Here is a 16,671-nt window from a genome sequence, read left to right on the forward strand (position 1 = left end):
ATAACAACATTGCAGGATGGACACCTTAAGGATTCATAGCAGGCACTGATAAAGCAGTGAATTTAAATTGCACTGCTTTAAATCTTCTATTATTGTTCCTGTTCCAAAAAAGGACAAAATAACCTGCCTCAATGACTACATACTTATCACACTAACATCAGTGATAATTAATGCATTTAAACACTTGATTCTCAATAACCTGAAGACTGTCACTGCTACTCACCTTAATCCCTTGCAGTTTGCATCTAGGGCTAATAGGTCAGTGGATGATGCTGTGAATATGGGCGTACACTTTGTCCTGCTACATCTGGACCTTAGAGGCACGCTCGCTAGAATCCTGTTTGTGGATTTTAGCTCAGCATTCAACACAATTATTCCTAGCAAACTCTCAGAAATGAATGTAAGCCAGTCCATTTGTAAATGGATTCTCAACTTTCTGACTAACCATTAGCAGTATGTTCGAGTGGGTTCCTATCTTTCAACCTGTCAAACTATCAGCACAAGTGTGCTCTCTCCTCTACTCTATTCCTTGTACACCAATGACTGCACTTCTGGCGACCCCTCAGTTAAATTTATCAAGTTTGCAGACTACACCACTCTTATAGGCCTCGTCACAAATGGCAATGAGAGCCAATTGCAGCGCATTATCTTCCATCCCTTGCCATGCTTTACAAATCTAGAGCAGTAAATCTGGCCACCAAGATTGCTGCAGATCCCTACCACCCGGGACATCACTTATTTCAAAAGCTTCCCTCCGGAAAATGCTTCAAAGTAATAAAAACCAAAACCAACAGACACTTGAACAGTTCCTTACCCAATGCCATATTTCTGCTTAACCAGCATCCTCCTCCTACAACTTCCTATTTCAGATGAAAAAACGTTGAGTTAGTATTATTGCCAACTTGGTTCATACAGTATATCTTGTAGATTTTGCACAAGAACCAGTGCGTTTTCCCAACATCTTTACATAGTTGTAGCTAACTCCTCAGACTGTACTTTCGCATATGCTCTGAACTTACAATGTGTCCTGCATATACTATAATGTTGATTGTTTGTACATTTCCACTGTACTGTAAAATGTGAATGTTCTTGTGTCTTATACAGTATATGTCTATATGTTCTGCATATCTGTACTGAACTATGAGCACGTATTGTGACTGTGTTTTTGTGACTTCCCACCTTTTGTTTATTGTCCAATGTAATTATGTGAGTAATGTTAATGCTCCTTTTGCACCTCTATGATTTTTGTGTTGAGCAGGTTCCAAATGTGCCAAGGCAAATTCCTGTAACTGACACATAATGGAGAATAAAAGTGATTCTGATTCTGATTATTTCTGGATGTGCCTATGTCCCTCTGCCAGACATCCAGATGCTAGCAGTCAACATCCATCTTAAGGGAGAATTGATAACGGTTCTGCATTGTCCTGGGAGAGAACCTTATCCAAAAGATAAAATGGTCTCCCTCACTTGCTCTCACGCAAAGACCTCTAGGTCATACTGTGGCTGAACACAGAGAAGGGCCTTTTTCACTACATTCCTGTGACAGGCAACAGGCTGTTTGGTCCGGGCACCCAAAGATTTTTAGAAATACTTAATATCACTTAATTCTAAGTGAAATAATAGGCCTTGTCCCTACAATTATTACACCTTGGAAATTGACACGGGGAAAGTTGAGGTGGTGCTGATCCACTCCGGACCACACTTGAGGCAGAGGGGAAGCAGAAAAGGAAACACCGGCCTTTATGTATGATGGGCAGAGCAGGAGAAGCTGTCTTCTGTAAGACAGGAGAGAGGAAAGACCTTAGTGCCAGAACTGAGGCCCTGTGCTAGAACTTCGTTTTCCTGGGGGCAGAACAAAGGAACGGGGCTGCAGAGTCGGTACTGAGGACACAGACAGAGTGGAGCAATGCCTGCAGGAGAATTTCCAGTACAGAGACTGGGGAGACTGGACTGTGGGGAGATCTTGCTTCTTCTTCCAAACAGGAACTATTGGGGACAAATGGTTTCCTTGTTCGTGAATTGATGTACTTGCTCTGTATAGGGAAAATAATATTGAAGGACCATTTTCTTTTCCACCTTCAGAAAATGGGCTATTGAACCTCTGGTGATCGAGTGTGTCCCTCGGAGAAACTTTGTGTGTCGTGGGTTCAATGTTTTTGAGTACACAGTGAGACATGTTGTAATCACTAAAGAATAAATTGCATTTATGCAAGACTAAAGTCTGGTGCTGGACTATGGGTGCACTGGTGGTTCTGGGAGATATAAAGACCCTACTGTGGGGGAAAAGGAGTCTTAAATGCTACAGAGATCATTTTTAAAAGCAGTTTCTTTATTTAGGGTTCGCCATCTTTAACATATGCATATCAAAATCCAACATGTTACAATAAATGTAACAGTTTTAGCCATTTTAAAATCCACATTCTTTTTATTGTAAACGAACAAGTAAGGGTTTATTCCATGCTGAAAAGACAAAAAAAGAAACATAACATTTGTGGAGCCTTCTTCAGGTGTCTGTGGAAGGTGTTTCAGGCTCCACAGCCAAAACGTTGTTTCTCTTCTTCTCTTTTCAGCATGGAATAAATCCTTACTTGTTCCTTTGTAGCTTACAAATGCTGACGCAGCCCCTACTTGAACCAGTTTTTATTGTAAATATGTAAATTACATACATATTGTAACCATAAATGACATAATGACATAAATGACATAAATACTGTTTAACCCAGTGAGTGTTCATTATTTCTCTTTCCACCATAACTGTCCCAGAAAACAAAGAACTCATGTACCTCTAATCATATCAACTGTTTGGGTATATTTGTCTATATATAATCTGCTTGGTCATTGTCTGCTATTCCCTTTTTTGTAACCCCCCATTTGTAATATTATTTTGGTGAGAAGTAAATCTAATGTTTAGCTCTAGTTAGAGATTTGTCCACTTTCTATCACTTTCATTGTTTAACTTGAAAAAAGGTTTTTGTTTATTGTAAATTTAAAACAGTAAAGTAATGCAACTCTTAGAAGAAAATAACATATTTTCATATTCTGTATCAGAACATTAAGAACAATAACTGTACTTTTGTTACAGATTACTTTTTAAATTTAATATAAGAATACATTTCATAAATGATATACAAACCCAGCTCAGTTCAGTGGAGAAGAAGCAGCTCTGCAGCTGCTCTCAGTCCTCTGTAGTTCCTGTTGATGAGCCCGAGCAGCTCCTGTAGAGCTGAGAGTGGTTTTTGTACAGACGTGTATCACTGTGTGAAAGGGAAGCTTACACCCTGCTGACATTAATAATCTCCTGCATCTTCAGCCTGGACTACTGTGATGGTTAGTTTATACTGTGACCCAGACCCACTGCCACTGAAACGGTTAGGAATCCCAGACTGATGGTTGGAGGTATAATATATCAGGAGCTGTGGAGCCTGGCCAGGTTTCTGCAGGTACCAGTTGAGATAGTTGCTAACAGACTGACTAGTTGTAGAGCTGATCAAGACAGAGCTTCCTGGGAGAAGAGACTGAGCTGGAGACTGAACAATCAGAACAATCTGTCCACTGGACTCTGAAAGTGAGATGGTAACAAAAAGAATTGTTAATACTTGCTTGTTATACAGTAAACATTTGTGTATGAACTTGTCTCAGAAAACACATGTGCTACATTTACACTGAGGAATTAAAACTTACCTTTTGTACTTATGACACATGTTAATATTAAGTCTAAGACAAAGACTTTAATCCTCACCTTGAGCAAAGAGCACCAGTGTCCCCAGCAGTAGAATCAGTGGCATCATTGTCCTGTGTGAGTCAGTGACTCTGAAAGGGCTGATCAGTGACTGATCCACACTGTGAGTCTTAAAGTGCTTGGAGCAGTAAGGCGGCACAGGTATGCAAATCTCCTTCCTGTTTACAAATCATGTCACAGACAGTTAGATGAAATCTGAGCTGTGAAAACAGTTGGAGCTTGTTTGGGTTTTGTGTTGGTTTTCCTCTTTTCTTCTGCAGTCAAAGAGATATGGCTTGCTGTCACTTGGCTGTGTTATGGCCATGAGCTGATTTGGCCACCTGGTAATTGAGAAAACCTGAAGAATGTTTTGGGAAATTCTTCAGCAGAAGAGCGGGAAATGGTCTTGCTCAATGTCAGTATTTACTGAGCTCAGTGTTGGGACACTCCTGCAGGGCAGACAACCTGCTGACATTTCTTACTGTTTACGCTTACTAGAATAAGATAAAACTGCCTAAAGTAAATAGATTACACCCTGTGGTTACATTTCTCTAAGTCTGGATGCCATAAAATGAATGGGAACCTATTTTCCTATTCTAAAATGCACCAACTAATCAAGAAAGGCTGTTTTTAACCAAGGGATTCCTCACTCAGGAAATCATAGTTCGCTCTTGGCAAGGTACAAATACTCAGCTCCAATCTGGTCTTTATGGATTACCTGGACAAGGACCTCTTACCTGACCACCAATTTATGTTCTGTACCCTCTTATCCACTCTTTTTTTCTCTTTCTGTTCTGGTCTCTTTTTTAACTGGCTTGTCTTCTGTCTTTTATCCTACACTTGGCAATCTTAATAATTTACCCAGAATGTAAGAAACATTGGGGACAGTAGCTATATTACCCTGCAACTCACAACTGGCAACCCACCGAAGCTCAGCAGGTGTGAGCCTGATCAATAGCTTGATGGGAGGCCTTCTGGAAGAGGTGTTAGTGGGGCCAGCAAGGGGTGCTCACCTTGTGGACTATGTGGGTCCTAATGTCCCAGTATAGTGATGGGGACATTATACTGTAAAAATGTTTTGTATTTTGGATGAGAAGTAAAACCGAGGTCCTGACTCTCTGTGGTCATTAAAAATACCAGGGCGTTCCTCGAAAAGAGTAGTGGTGTAACCCCGACATCCTGGCCAAATTTCCCATTGGTCCTTACCAATCATGGCCTCCTAATAATCTCCTTCTTTGAATTGGCTTCATTACTCTGTTTCCTCCCCACTGATAGCCGATTTGTGGTGAGCGTTCTGGCACATTATGGCTGTTGTCGCATCATCCAGGTGGATGCTGCGCATTGGTGGTGGAGGGGAGTCCCCATTACTTGTTAAGTGCTTTGAGTGGAGTGTCCAGAAAAGCGCTATAAAGGTGTAAGCAATTATTATCATTAAGCTTCTGGTTTACTTTAGTTGATTCTTTTAATGGAACTGTGCCACACATGTTGGGACATGCACAACCATATTGACATGGGACAGATGTGTATGGTACAAACACTTGAATGGCAGCTGTAAACACCTGGAATGTAAAATCTGAGATAAAGAATACACTGCTGTTGATTAGGAATGTTTAATAGCAGCAGCAAAACAAGCAGCCCTTGAGCTATAAGTTAAAGAAACCATCAGTGGTACAGTACAAAAGACTTTAAAGACAAGGGAGGACCCACTCAAGAATAGATCTTTTGCAAATATAATATAATAATTTTCAGAAGAAATCAGGGATGTAAAAGTGTCCCATTTCTTCATTCGCGAGTACAGGTAAAGATAGCCACAGTTAAGCTTTTATTAACTGCCCTATAATGTTGTGTGAAAAGTGGGTCGTTTTGAAAAGTACATGAGGATAAAATATGCCCAGTGTGAGAGGAGATAGGAGACAAGGAGATTAGCCTGATAGAGCTGGAGAGAAGAGGAAGAAGACTGATAGGCTGGAACCCCCTCACGCCAGGTAGAGACAGAAACAGAGCAGCTCAGTGATATTGATAATGTTGATGTTGGCAATGAGCACCCTCTTGTGGGCATTGCAAGAGCTTTTTAAGTGTAATAGTGTGATGGGCGGGAGCCACAGGTGTTGTTGCAGACAGCATGATGAGAGAGGAAACAGGCCTTCATTGATAACAAATTATAAGATATTACTTTAAGATGAATTATATACAGCTTTGATGAACACATATGTTACATCGCCAAAATGGCTCAGTCTAGGGGCATTTGGGGACTAACATATGAGCCAAGGTTTAACAGACAGAAATACACCCCCGGCTATGTGTAGGATGGTGGAAAAAACTAGGAAGTAAAAAAATCAACTAACTACACTATTCCACAACCCATGTATCCGAGAAAGAAGCAAAGCCAAAGAAAAGTCTTTACCAAGCTATCTTTCTACTCTGTACTAAACTAAGCTATAACGGAAAAAAATAAACAAAACACAGGTGCCACAACAATCCCAACACCACAGCTAAGAAAACAAGTCTGACACCTCTCTCATTTTCACCGTTCTTCTTCTTACACCTCACTTCAAACTCATCTGAGGAAGTCCTGTACCGGCATTTAAAACTGGACCGCTCTCTTCAACCAATCCAGAGAGAGAGACTTAATTTAGGCATACACCTGTCACGGATGTCGGAAGGGATGAACCGTGGAATGGCAGGAGAGCATAAAAGACCCTATGCATAGCGGAGAGATGGGGGTTAGCCCGGGTTCAGCTGTTCAGGACATGCCATATAGAAACCTATGCCCTCAGGTCAAGGACAGGAGTGACCTGGTGCTAGGCGGGTTTCAGGACATCCGAACCTCAATGCTGAGCGAGGAGCAGAGCAGAAGCAGGAAGTAAATAGGCTACACAACAAGACACACCAGAAAGACATGAATAATCACAGGGAACAAGGAACAGGACAGGAGAGCAGCACCCTCTAGGTGTACAGGGTGTGACAACGCCCACTTCCAAAAATGGATTCCTGCATGGGAGGGGAGTTAGAAAAAAACAGAACGTAACACATAATAACGAACTTATACACAGGACACATGAGGCACACCTTTTACAAAGATAACATATTCTAACATTGAAAGTAATACAAAGGAGCATTAACAACAATACATAATGACAAACAGGATCTCTGTTACTTCCAAATTTGAGTAAATCAGAGTACTGCACTGAAACCTTTGTAGAAAGGAATTGCAGGAATAAATATAAAATTATGTAAGAAATTTTGAAAAATACAAGTGCACTCAATACCAAGGCAGATGAGATCAGTCAGGCTTAGCAGATGGGAAAGATTTATTAAATCTATAAATTAATTTGCCTGTAATTTAGACCTCAGGTATGTTTTAATCAACTTGAGCTTCGAAAAGTTCTTCTCTGCTCCTGCTGCTGTCACTAGGAGAGCGACTGCAATCTGAAGGGGTACAAGCTGGGTACAGTCTTTTGTACTGTACATTCACTTTCACATTTTTGTTTGGCTGTGCAGTGCTGATTTTCAGCAGGTGACCCCACACACATGAGTACAATTGTGGGAAACATGAATCTGTTTACTTCTAGTTAAAACACAGCCCTTTCAGAGTCACTGACACACAGGACAATGATGTCACTGATTTTACTGCTGGGGACACTGGGGCTCCTGCCTGAATGTGAAGATGAAGAGGAAACCTTTTCTGAAAAAGAATATTATCTTTCTAAATATTATGCCTGAATATGCTATTACAACCTTTGAGTTAATGAAAAATGTACAGTATTATCTAGGTGTTGCAAGCTGTTTAAAAATAATGAGTGCAACTGGACAGAATCCCTCTCTCTCTGTGTATTTCTCTCAGTCTCTCTTTCAGATACTGGGCTGTCCCACAGAGTGCAGGTATGCTCCTTATCTAGCTCTCCTGGCTGCTTCACACCCTGCTGACAAGAGGCCAGATATTTAAACAGGGAGGAGTTCAGCTGTCCAGCATCAGCACTATAACAACTGACAGCTGGCTCCTCTTAAGCAGTGACTCACCCTGACTGTCACACTCAGGTTATTCTGTTCTTATACCCTATAGATTCACAATCTATAAACATTTATAACTTATTTTAAATCACTTTCCCTTCAGAGTCCAGATTGTTGTGACTCTCCAGCGCAGACTGATGTTCCAGGAGGCTCTCTCTATCAGCTGCACAGCCAGTACCTGCACCAGTACATAGAAACCCTGTTTCAGTTTTATGGGTGAAAGAAGTTATGTCTCTTAAAACAGCAAACATGATCAAAAAACAAAATATGTTACTTGCGTAAGTATTTACCTGTTTGTATCGATTGTTACTTAATCGGTTGGACAATGAAATACAGTAGGAGCATGGTCTGAAAAATCAATTCTACCAATATCGCAACATTGAATCCTATGACTAACTCTCTGATATATATAAAAATAATCAATCCTTGTATATAATGAATGAGGGAAGGAATAGTGAGTGTAATCATGCCCACTTGGATAGACATTGCTCCAGAGATCTATTATTCCCATTTCCCCTTTCAGTAAATTAATCTTTTTATGCAATGACTTAGCCCTCTGAGAAGATATATCTGTAGAATCAAGCCTGGGTTAAGACGCACATTCCAATCACCTCCACAAATCAGTATCCCTTGTGCATTAGCCATCAAATCGAACATTTTTTTTATAAAAATTAAAATCACTACCAGGTGGGACATATACATAAAGCAACGTCAGTAATTCCACTTCCATTTTCCCAATACTAATACATATAATAATAATAATAATAGCTTACACTTACAGATGCAGCCATTCAAAATGGGTGAGGTATTTCACGGCATACCGCGACACGCCCACCGGGGTATCACGCGGTATCACGTGTGTCACGTGACTAGCTATCCGGCGTCGCCTTGTAAAACCGCCAGGGGGAGCTTAACCTCTCATCTACAGCATTCGAGCCTTTAATTTTGAACTGTGTATTACAGCATGTTAATCATCAGTCATTCAAATGTTGGTATATTTTATGAAAGCAAGATTGCTCAGTTGGACAAAAGTACACAACCTACCTTTATCAGAAATATTTATGCATCAAAGCCTTTACTGAAGATATTACTAATAGTATTAATAATGGATGACTTTGGACAAGCTGTATACTCAAAGTATAATTTCTTTAGCACATTTGTACAAGCACTTGGAATCTGTCCAAGCCATACTTTGTCAGGCATTTTGTTTTACTTCAACGGGCATAAAAACTTCCTTGCTTTTAACAGGGCGTTTCATAATTTCTAACTACGAAAATGATTTAAAATGCGACACCTATCATGAAAAGAAAAAAATACACACCAGTATTCCATTTCTCCCTAAACATTGTAAGCTTCGAAGTCTTTAACTAACGTGATACCGGAGTCAACAAGCATACTTTTAGAATTTGATTTAAAGGGAATATAATATGGAATCGCGTATCTCAAGAATTTAATAACGGTATGATTATATCCGTGTACTGCGGGAGGGCTGTTTCGCCTGCCTGCTTATGCGAGCTGTCTTGTAGCCTACTGGTCTAGTTGCGTGACTACCAACTGGCAGGTTGTGTGTTCGAATCCAGCTGGTGCTGGACCTTTCAGTTTTATTTATTTTTTAATCGCGTAACATAAACATATTACCGTATGCAAACTGTACTGTATACAATATGTATATGTATATTTAATGTCTTAACTGTGCCCGTTTAAGTATTGAATATTCATATCTAATTTTACCACTGAAGGGAAATCTTAACATAAACATACAGTATATGGCTGGTCTCGGTACTTTAAAGAAAAAAATACACACCAGTATTCCATTTCTCCCTAAACATTGTAAGCTTCGAATGAAACCACTAAATAAAGACATAAATATAGAAATCTTAAGATTTGTTTTATTTAATGTTGGTAGCAGGATGAACTGTCAGAGTGTATATTTTGTCGCAAAGTTGCTACAAGATGTTAACAGTGAAAAAGGTATTTAGAAATGAGTTATTTCAAGATGAAAAAGAAAACATACACGAAACATGGTTTCATTACGACCAGAATCGGTCTTGAGATATTTTTAACTTGATTTACAGTATTTGAGAGGTATGTCTTAACACCGATACTACAGTGCTTAAGTACTGCTCACGTATATGTTTCTAGGTTTATATTATGCATTTCATACGGTCAAATTACTTTTGAGCAACTAATAAGAAGCGCGAAACGGTATGCGTTTTAGTTTCGTTTTGTGCTGGAACCCGTGGATTGATTAGAGATATCAAGTACATACAAGTCATTTTTTAAATGTTGTAGTTCGTCTTGAAAAAATGTTACGAGTACATCATCTATCAACAATTACACAGGTTCTGTTTCCATATTGCGGATTTTGGTTAGGTACAGTATTATCAAATCCAGTGGCGCTGTGTGTTACTTTACTGAGTCCCAATCTGTGATTGAAACCTGTAAAACCGGTTTAATTCGTCACAGCCAGCACTCTTCAGGTGTGAGGGTCTTCTGCTCAGAATGAAACGCTAAAATGTTTGTGTATATTCTAATGGTAGTGGGGGCAGGGTGTGTGGGAACAGGTTTGTTCTTCACACCTGAAACATTTTCTCTGAAAGGATTTTCTTCGGAGTTTAACTGATCTTGTTACAGCATGTTACAGTTTACTATTATTAACCATATTAATTTTAAGTGCTTAATGTAAAATCTTGTAAAAATATATTTTCATTGTTCAAATATACATTAATATACATTAAGTCTGACTTATCATATAATAAGTTAAATACAAAACTAAAGAAAAAATAGGGTTAAATATAATTCAAAATATTTTGCTAACAATGTTAACTGTTTATGAATAATAAAATGTATTAACTAAGGAGTAGGATGGCACAGTTGTTAGTATGTTTTTTGTTTTGTTTCTTTTTCATAAATACAACAGTAGTACCTGATGTCTCAGTGGCTTTCAAAATTAAATTATGCATGCAAACCTGTGAACTAGAAAGATAACTAAGATTTTAATACTAATTAAATGACCGCGGGCACTTCCCACCCCCCTACATTCTCAGAGTAGAACAGACTAACCTTCTAATGAAAGACGGTCCACCCCCCACGGACAGGAAAATTGCCCACAGGCACTTAAACTTAATATGGTCAGTAACGGTAAACAGTAACATCGTCAGAAGGAGCACGTACAAACGTTTCCGAAATAACCACATGTAAGACTCTGATTCTAAAAATGTTTAGGGAGAAAGTGGAATACTGGTGTGTATTTTTTCTTTAAACTACCAATACCAGCCATATACAGTCTGTAACGTAGGGATTTCTATATGTCTTTATTTAGTGTTTACATTAGCGACAAAGGCTAAACTTTTAGCTTCAGTAACGTGTACATATCTCCCCTTTTTATAAAACGACTTGGTTGAAAACTGTTCCAGAGCCACTGTTGTTTCATCAGTGAAAAGTACATCATGAAATGCCTCTCCCTGTTCAATCCACTGGAAAAAAGAAAAGGAGCATAAAGCTTCTGATGGTCATAAACGATATTCATTTAGAAGCAGCATCAGAGGTATGTTTTTAACTGCACTGCATTGGAGAGAATACCATAGTGTGTTTTTTTTTTTTTACTCCCTGGCGGAAACTGGCTTCCAGAAGAATCAGTATGGCTCAGAGATTAAATAAAACTTCACAGACATTAACGAAGAGCATAACGCGTGTACTGTATACACTGCAAGTACAACCCAACTCTCTGCAGGAGTGCTGGCTGTGACGAATTGAACCGGTTTCACGGGTATTTTCAAAGTAGGAGGCAAGATTTCCAGCGAAAGACACCCCCCCCTCAAAAACCCAGTAAATACAGTACTTACTAGTTAAAGGCTAGGCTCCCGACTACGGCGAAAGGAACCCTTCTTTCATTAGAAGACAATGAACATATTTTAGCCCTGAATGAATTAATAGCAAACATAGTTTACATAAAAGACATTTTTCCAAGAAAGTTTAGCCTTTGTCACTAATGAAACCACTAAATAAAGACATATATAGAAAAATCTTAAGATTTTTAAAATACATGACTTTGCTAAAATTTATTTGAAAATAAAAACAATTACAACCGCCAGGGGAGAGAGAGAACAGGGGAGGGATGTTGGTTTTGCATAAGGGGCGGGGCTATGGAAAGTAGGTATGTTTGGGAATGTGTAGTTACATGTTCTGGCTGTTTGTGAATTATCGTTGTTGAGTATGGAGTGTTGAGGTATTGATTTTATGTAATGCTTTATGTTGAAAATTGAGGTGGATTTTGTTTATGATAAACAGGATAAACTGGGATGGGAGGAAGGTTTGGTTTTGCATAAGGGGCGGGATTATGATAATTGGAGGACTTGCGAGTGTAAAATGGTTTGATTATTTGATTTTGTATTGTGGTTGTTATCTATGTTTTTGGTTGGTATTATGTTTATATGGTTGTTTTTGTTGGTTGGTTGTTATTATGGTTATTAATAATACGATCTATAGTTGAAATCTGAGCCTAAATAAAAAGAAAAAGCAAGTGATTAGGTTTATGAGCAATCTAATTACTTATTCGTTTAAAAAGCTATATAAAATAAAGTTTATTATTAATTTGCTGGACAGAGCGGTGAACATTATTATGCATAAGACAAAGATAACGATCCTGATCAGTTTAGAAATCTGTGTACGCTGTAAGGTTTTTACTTCTTAAACTTTTAAAATACACGTTTTGAATCGAAAGAAATCCTCTTCCTGGTATAGCAAACCAGCACGTCTTTTTTCTCCAATCAGAGGGGTGTCAGATGGTGTCAGCCAATCACCATTCTGCGTTGGGTAGCAACGGGTGACTGTTCTCAGGCGGAAGATGTAAACAGCTTAATGTTCGTGTTAAATATTTTTTTTTAATTAAAATTCATTCTATACAGCAATCGCATATTTGGGTACCGTTTCATAAAACTTTCATGCTTAAAATGTTTAGGGAGAAATGGAAGACTGGTGTGTATTTTTTCTTTAAACTACCAAGACCAGCCATACACAGTACAGTTTACATACATACAGTAATGTTTTAAATTAATATCGTTTATGACCTTCAGATGCGTTATGCTCCTCTTCTTTTTATGCTCAGCTACTAAAATTTCCCTTTAGTGGTAAAATCCATATAAATATTCAAAACTAAGCGGATTAAAATGTGCACAGTAAAGACATTAAATGATTAAATCTTTGCACTACCAACCAATGCACCACGAGTGCCCCTGTCGGTCATTTTGGCCAGCCAATCACTTGCCCTGCGGTATGCTCCGGTGCCCCGCGGTGGCTTGTGGGTAGGTTACCGTACCGCGGGTTTTTACCGCGCATTTTGAATGGCTGCATCTGTATATACAGAGGCAGCCATTCAAAATGCGCGGTACAAACCCGCGGAACGGTAATCTACCCACAAGCCACCGCGGAGCACCGTAGGGCACCACAGTAAGTGATTGGCTGGCCAAAATGACCGACAGGGGCACTCGTGGTGCATTGGTTGGTAGTAAAAAGATTTAATCATTTAATGTCTTTACTGTGCACATTTAAATCGCCTTAGTTTTGAATATTTATATGGAATTTTACCACTATGACGCGCGGTACCGCGGTACGTGATTGGATGACCGACAGGGGCACTCGTGGTCCGTTGGTCTGTCGTAGAAAGATTTACAGTAAACGTCTTTACTCTGCCCGTTGTAGTATTGAATATTTATATGGAATTTTACCACTGAAGGGAAATCTTAGTAGCTGAGCATAAAAAGAATAGGAGCATACTGTAACGCGTGTGAAGGCCATAAACGATATTAATTTTGGAACATAAACATACAGTATATGGCTGGTCTCGGTACTTTAAAGAAAAAATACACACCAGTATTCCATTTCTCCCTAAACATTTTAAGCATCGAAGTCTTTAATTAACGAGATACCGGAGTCAACAAGCATACTTTTAGACTTTGATTAAAAGGGAATATAATATGGAATCGCGTATCTAAAGAAATTAATAACGATATAATTATATTCATGTACCGCAACACAAGGATAGTACACGCTGTACATTGTCTGTTGATAATGTTTCTGTAGTGCTTTTTCAGCACTCTGCATGCAACCTTGCTGGTGACATTGTGGGTTAGGTTCCTGACTCCCATGTCACATGGTCTGTGATCGAATCCCACTGTGGAACCATGACTTTTTTTTTTAACAAACATTTCTTTAAAAAAATGAAACGTTTCCCTTGGTCAGAGATTAAATAAAACCTCACTCGCACCAAACAACTTTATATTTCTAAATATCACAACATGATCGAATTTAAGTCATTTTAATATCAATGAATAGTCACCTAGGTGTTACAATATAAACATTTATATTGATTTAAATCGCAAACGCGGGTTTAAATATATGTGTTTTTTTATTCAAAATCAGACAAATGCAACATTAATTGATATCTTTGTCTTCTAAGTATCTTAATAAACTTTCAGCATAGCTTTCTCCCCATTTAGATTAATTTTTCTTGGGATCTTGGGATCAAACGTGGAAAGATTAGATTGTAATCGTTTTTATTTTTTAAATACATTTTAGAAAAGTGTAATCTATACTAAAAAGCTGTACACCACCTGCTATAAAGATACATATTGTAATACTTTCGGGATCGGATGGACAGACACAAGAACTCAGACTTCCGGAGTTAAAGCAAGTTAAAGCCTTGATTTTATATATCACCTTTAAAAGTGGAATCTCAAAGCAAAGTAAATACCCAACACTGATTGTACCCATCTGTCATGCTAATAAAGCACCTTGAATTGAATTGAGAGAGGGGGGGGGGGAGGGCGAGCGAGCGAGCGAGAGAGCACAGCCAGGACAGACAGGCAAATAAGATACACTCCACAGACATTCACAATAGCGACATATCATAAAACGTTTGCACATATAGTTAAATTATTATTTGTTTTTCAGGAGGTTAAAAAAACACTTGAATTACTTATCCAGTCTATCGAAATAAAATAAGTTTTCAAGCAATGCAACTAACGTTGGGCAACGTGTTTTTTTTAATTCAACATTGACAGCCACATCTTAAATCTTGTCAGTCAGCTCTTTTTTCTCTATTTGAATTGTGGCGATTCAAACAACCTGGGATAACAAGTAGTCTCAAAGTCACCGAGCTCACAGAACTTCAACAACAGATGACAATTCCCTCAGTCCTTCCTTAGTCCCTGAAATTGTCAAATTATGAGTGAATAAAAGCATTTTATTAAAAACTTAATAAAAATTATTATTTAAATTATTTGTTTAATTTAAAAACTCCCTTGCTTTTAACAGAGCGTTTCATAATTTTTAACTACAAAAATTATTTAAACTGCGACACTTATCATTCAACCAGAGCTCGAAATATCACAAGGATCCTCAAGAGCACAGCAAAGACTGTATTAAAAGTATACTAGTGACAAAGTAGTATACTTTAGATCTTTTTTTCTGAACCGGGGAAAATCTGATCATGTTTCTCTATAACAATAATAAAAAACATTATTTTACATATCACCTTTATGTGATATCACCTTAAGGACAGCACATACAAGGGTTAATTGCAATTTATTTGTCTGATTGTGAATCAAAAAACACATATACTTAAACCCGTGTTTGCGATTTAAATCAAAACGCGATTTAAATCAATATAAATGTTTATATTGTAACGCCTAGGTGACTATTCATTGTTATTAAAATGACTTAAATTCGATCATGTTGTGATATTTAGAAATCTAAATTTGTTTGGTGCGAGTGAAGTTTTATTTAATCTCTGAGCCATACTGATTCTCCCACCAGGGAGTAAAAAAAAAACACACTATGGTATTCTCTCTGATGCAGTGCAGTTAAAAACATATCTCTGATGCTGTTCCTAAATGAATATTATTTATGACCATCAGACGCTTTATGCTCGTTTTCTTTTTTCCAGTGGATTGAACAGGGAGAGGCATTTCATGATCTACTTTACACTGATGAAACAATAGTGGCTCTGGAACAGTTTTCAACCATGTCATTTTATAAAAAGGGGAGATATGTGAACAAGCAAAACCAAAAACAAACATGTATGCCATACGGCGTACGCGTTACTGAAGCTAAAAGTTTAGCCTTTGTCACTAATGTAACCACTATATAAAGACATATAGAAATCCCTATGTTACAGACTGTATATGGCTGGTATTGGTAGTTTAAAGAAAAAATACACATCAGTATTCCACTTTCTCCCTAAACATTTTAAGCATCAGAGTCTTACATGTGGTTATTTCGGAAACGTTTGTACGCGCTCCTTCTGACCATGTTACTGTTTACTGTTACTGACCATATTAAGTTTAAGTGCCTGTGGGCACTTTTCCTGTCCGTGGGGGGTGGACCGTCTTTCATTAGAAGGTTAGTCTGTTCTATTCTGAGAATGTAGAGGGGGTGGAAAGTATTAGTATTAGTATTTAGTATTAAAAGTCGCACTGATTCCCTTGCGAAGATACGGACATAGGAATATTCGTGCATGGTCAAAAAAATGGCATAAAAACGACAAAGTGAAGGCTGTGAAAACATTCACAATGTACTTTATACACAAAGCAAGTGTTCTCACAACTCTAGGAGGTTTCGTGAAAATGCTACAGGCGTGCCAAAATCGTTTTTTTTAAATTCAAGGTGACTTTACCGCGGTTTACATTTTCAGATTGTGAATCAAAAAGGCATTTAATTAAACACGCGATTGCGATTTTAATCAATTACTGTATTGATTGAAACACACATTCTGTACAGATACAGTCAAATTCTCCTGTCGTCCAGTGCTGTAAAATGAATTAGCAGTTGATTGAGATAACAATGCACCGCCCACTGAGTGGAATGTTCTCATTTGTTCTAAATTGTAAAAAGAGGTGATATTTCTTAATAATTCCATGTCGCATTAACTAACCTCTTCAGTT

The 16,671-nt window shown here is 38.2% G+C and overlaps 1 protein-coding gene and 1 long non-coding RNA gene across 2 annotated transcripts in view; both read right to left on the bottom strand.

The window, feature by feature from the left end:
• The window catches only part of LOC148646899 (protein NLRC3-like), a 1,251,308-nt gene that overhangs the window by 524,706 nt on the left and 709,931 nt on the right, over positions 1–16,671 (bottom strand). The window lies entirely within an intron of this gene.
• On the bottom strand, positions 2,310–4,090 carry LOC148646906 (uncharacterized). Its single transcript, XR_015927554.1, has 2 exons — positions 3,740–4,090; positions 2,310–3,559 (listed from the first exon to the last, which is right to left on the bottom strand). It is a non-coding gene; the product is annotated as an uncharacterized LOC148646906 (long non-coding RNA).

This window comes from Lepisosteus platostomus, chromosome 16 (assembly GCF_059453375.1).
Source record: "Lepisosteus platostomus isolate fLepPlt1 chromosome 16, fLepPlt1.hap1, whole genome shotgun sequence".
NCBI lineage: Eukaryota > Metazoa > Chordata > Actinopteri > Semionotiformes > Lepisosteidae > Lepisosteus > Lepisosteus platostomus.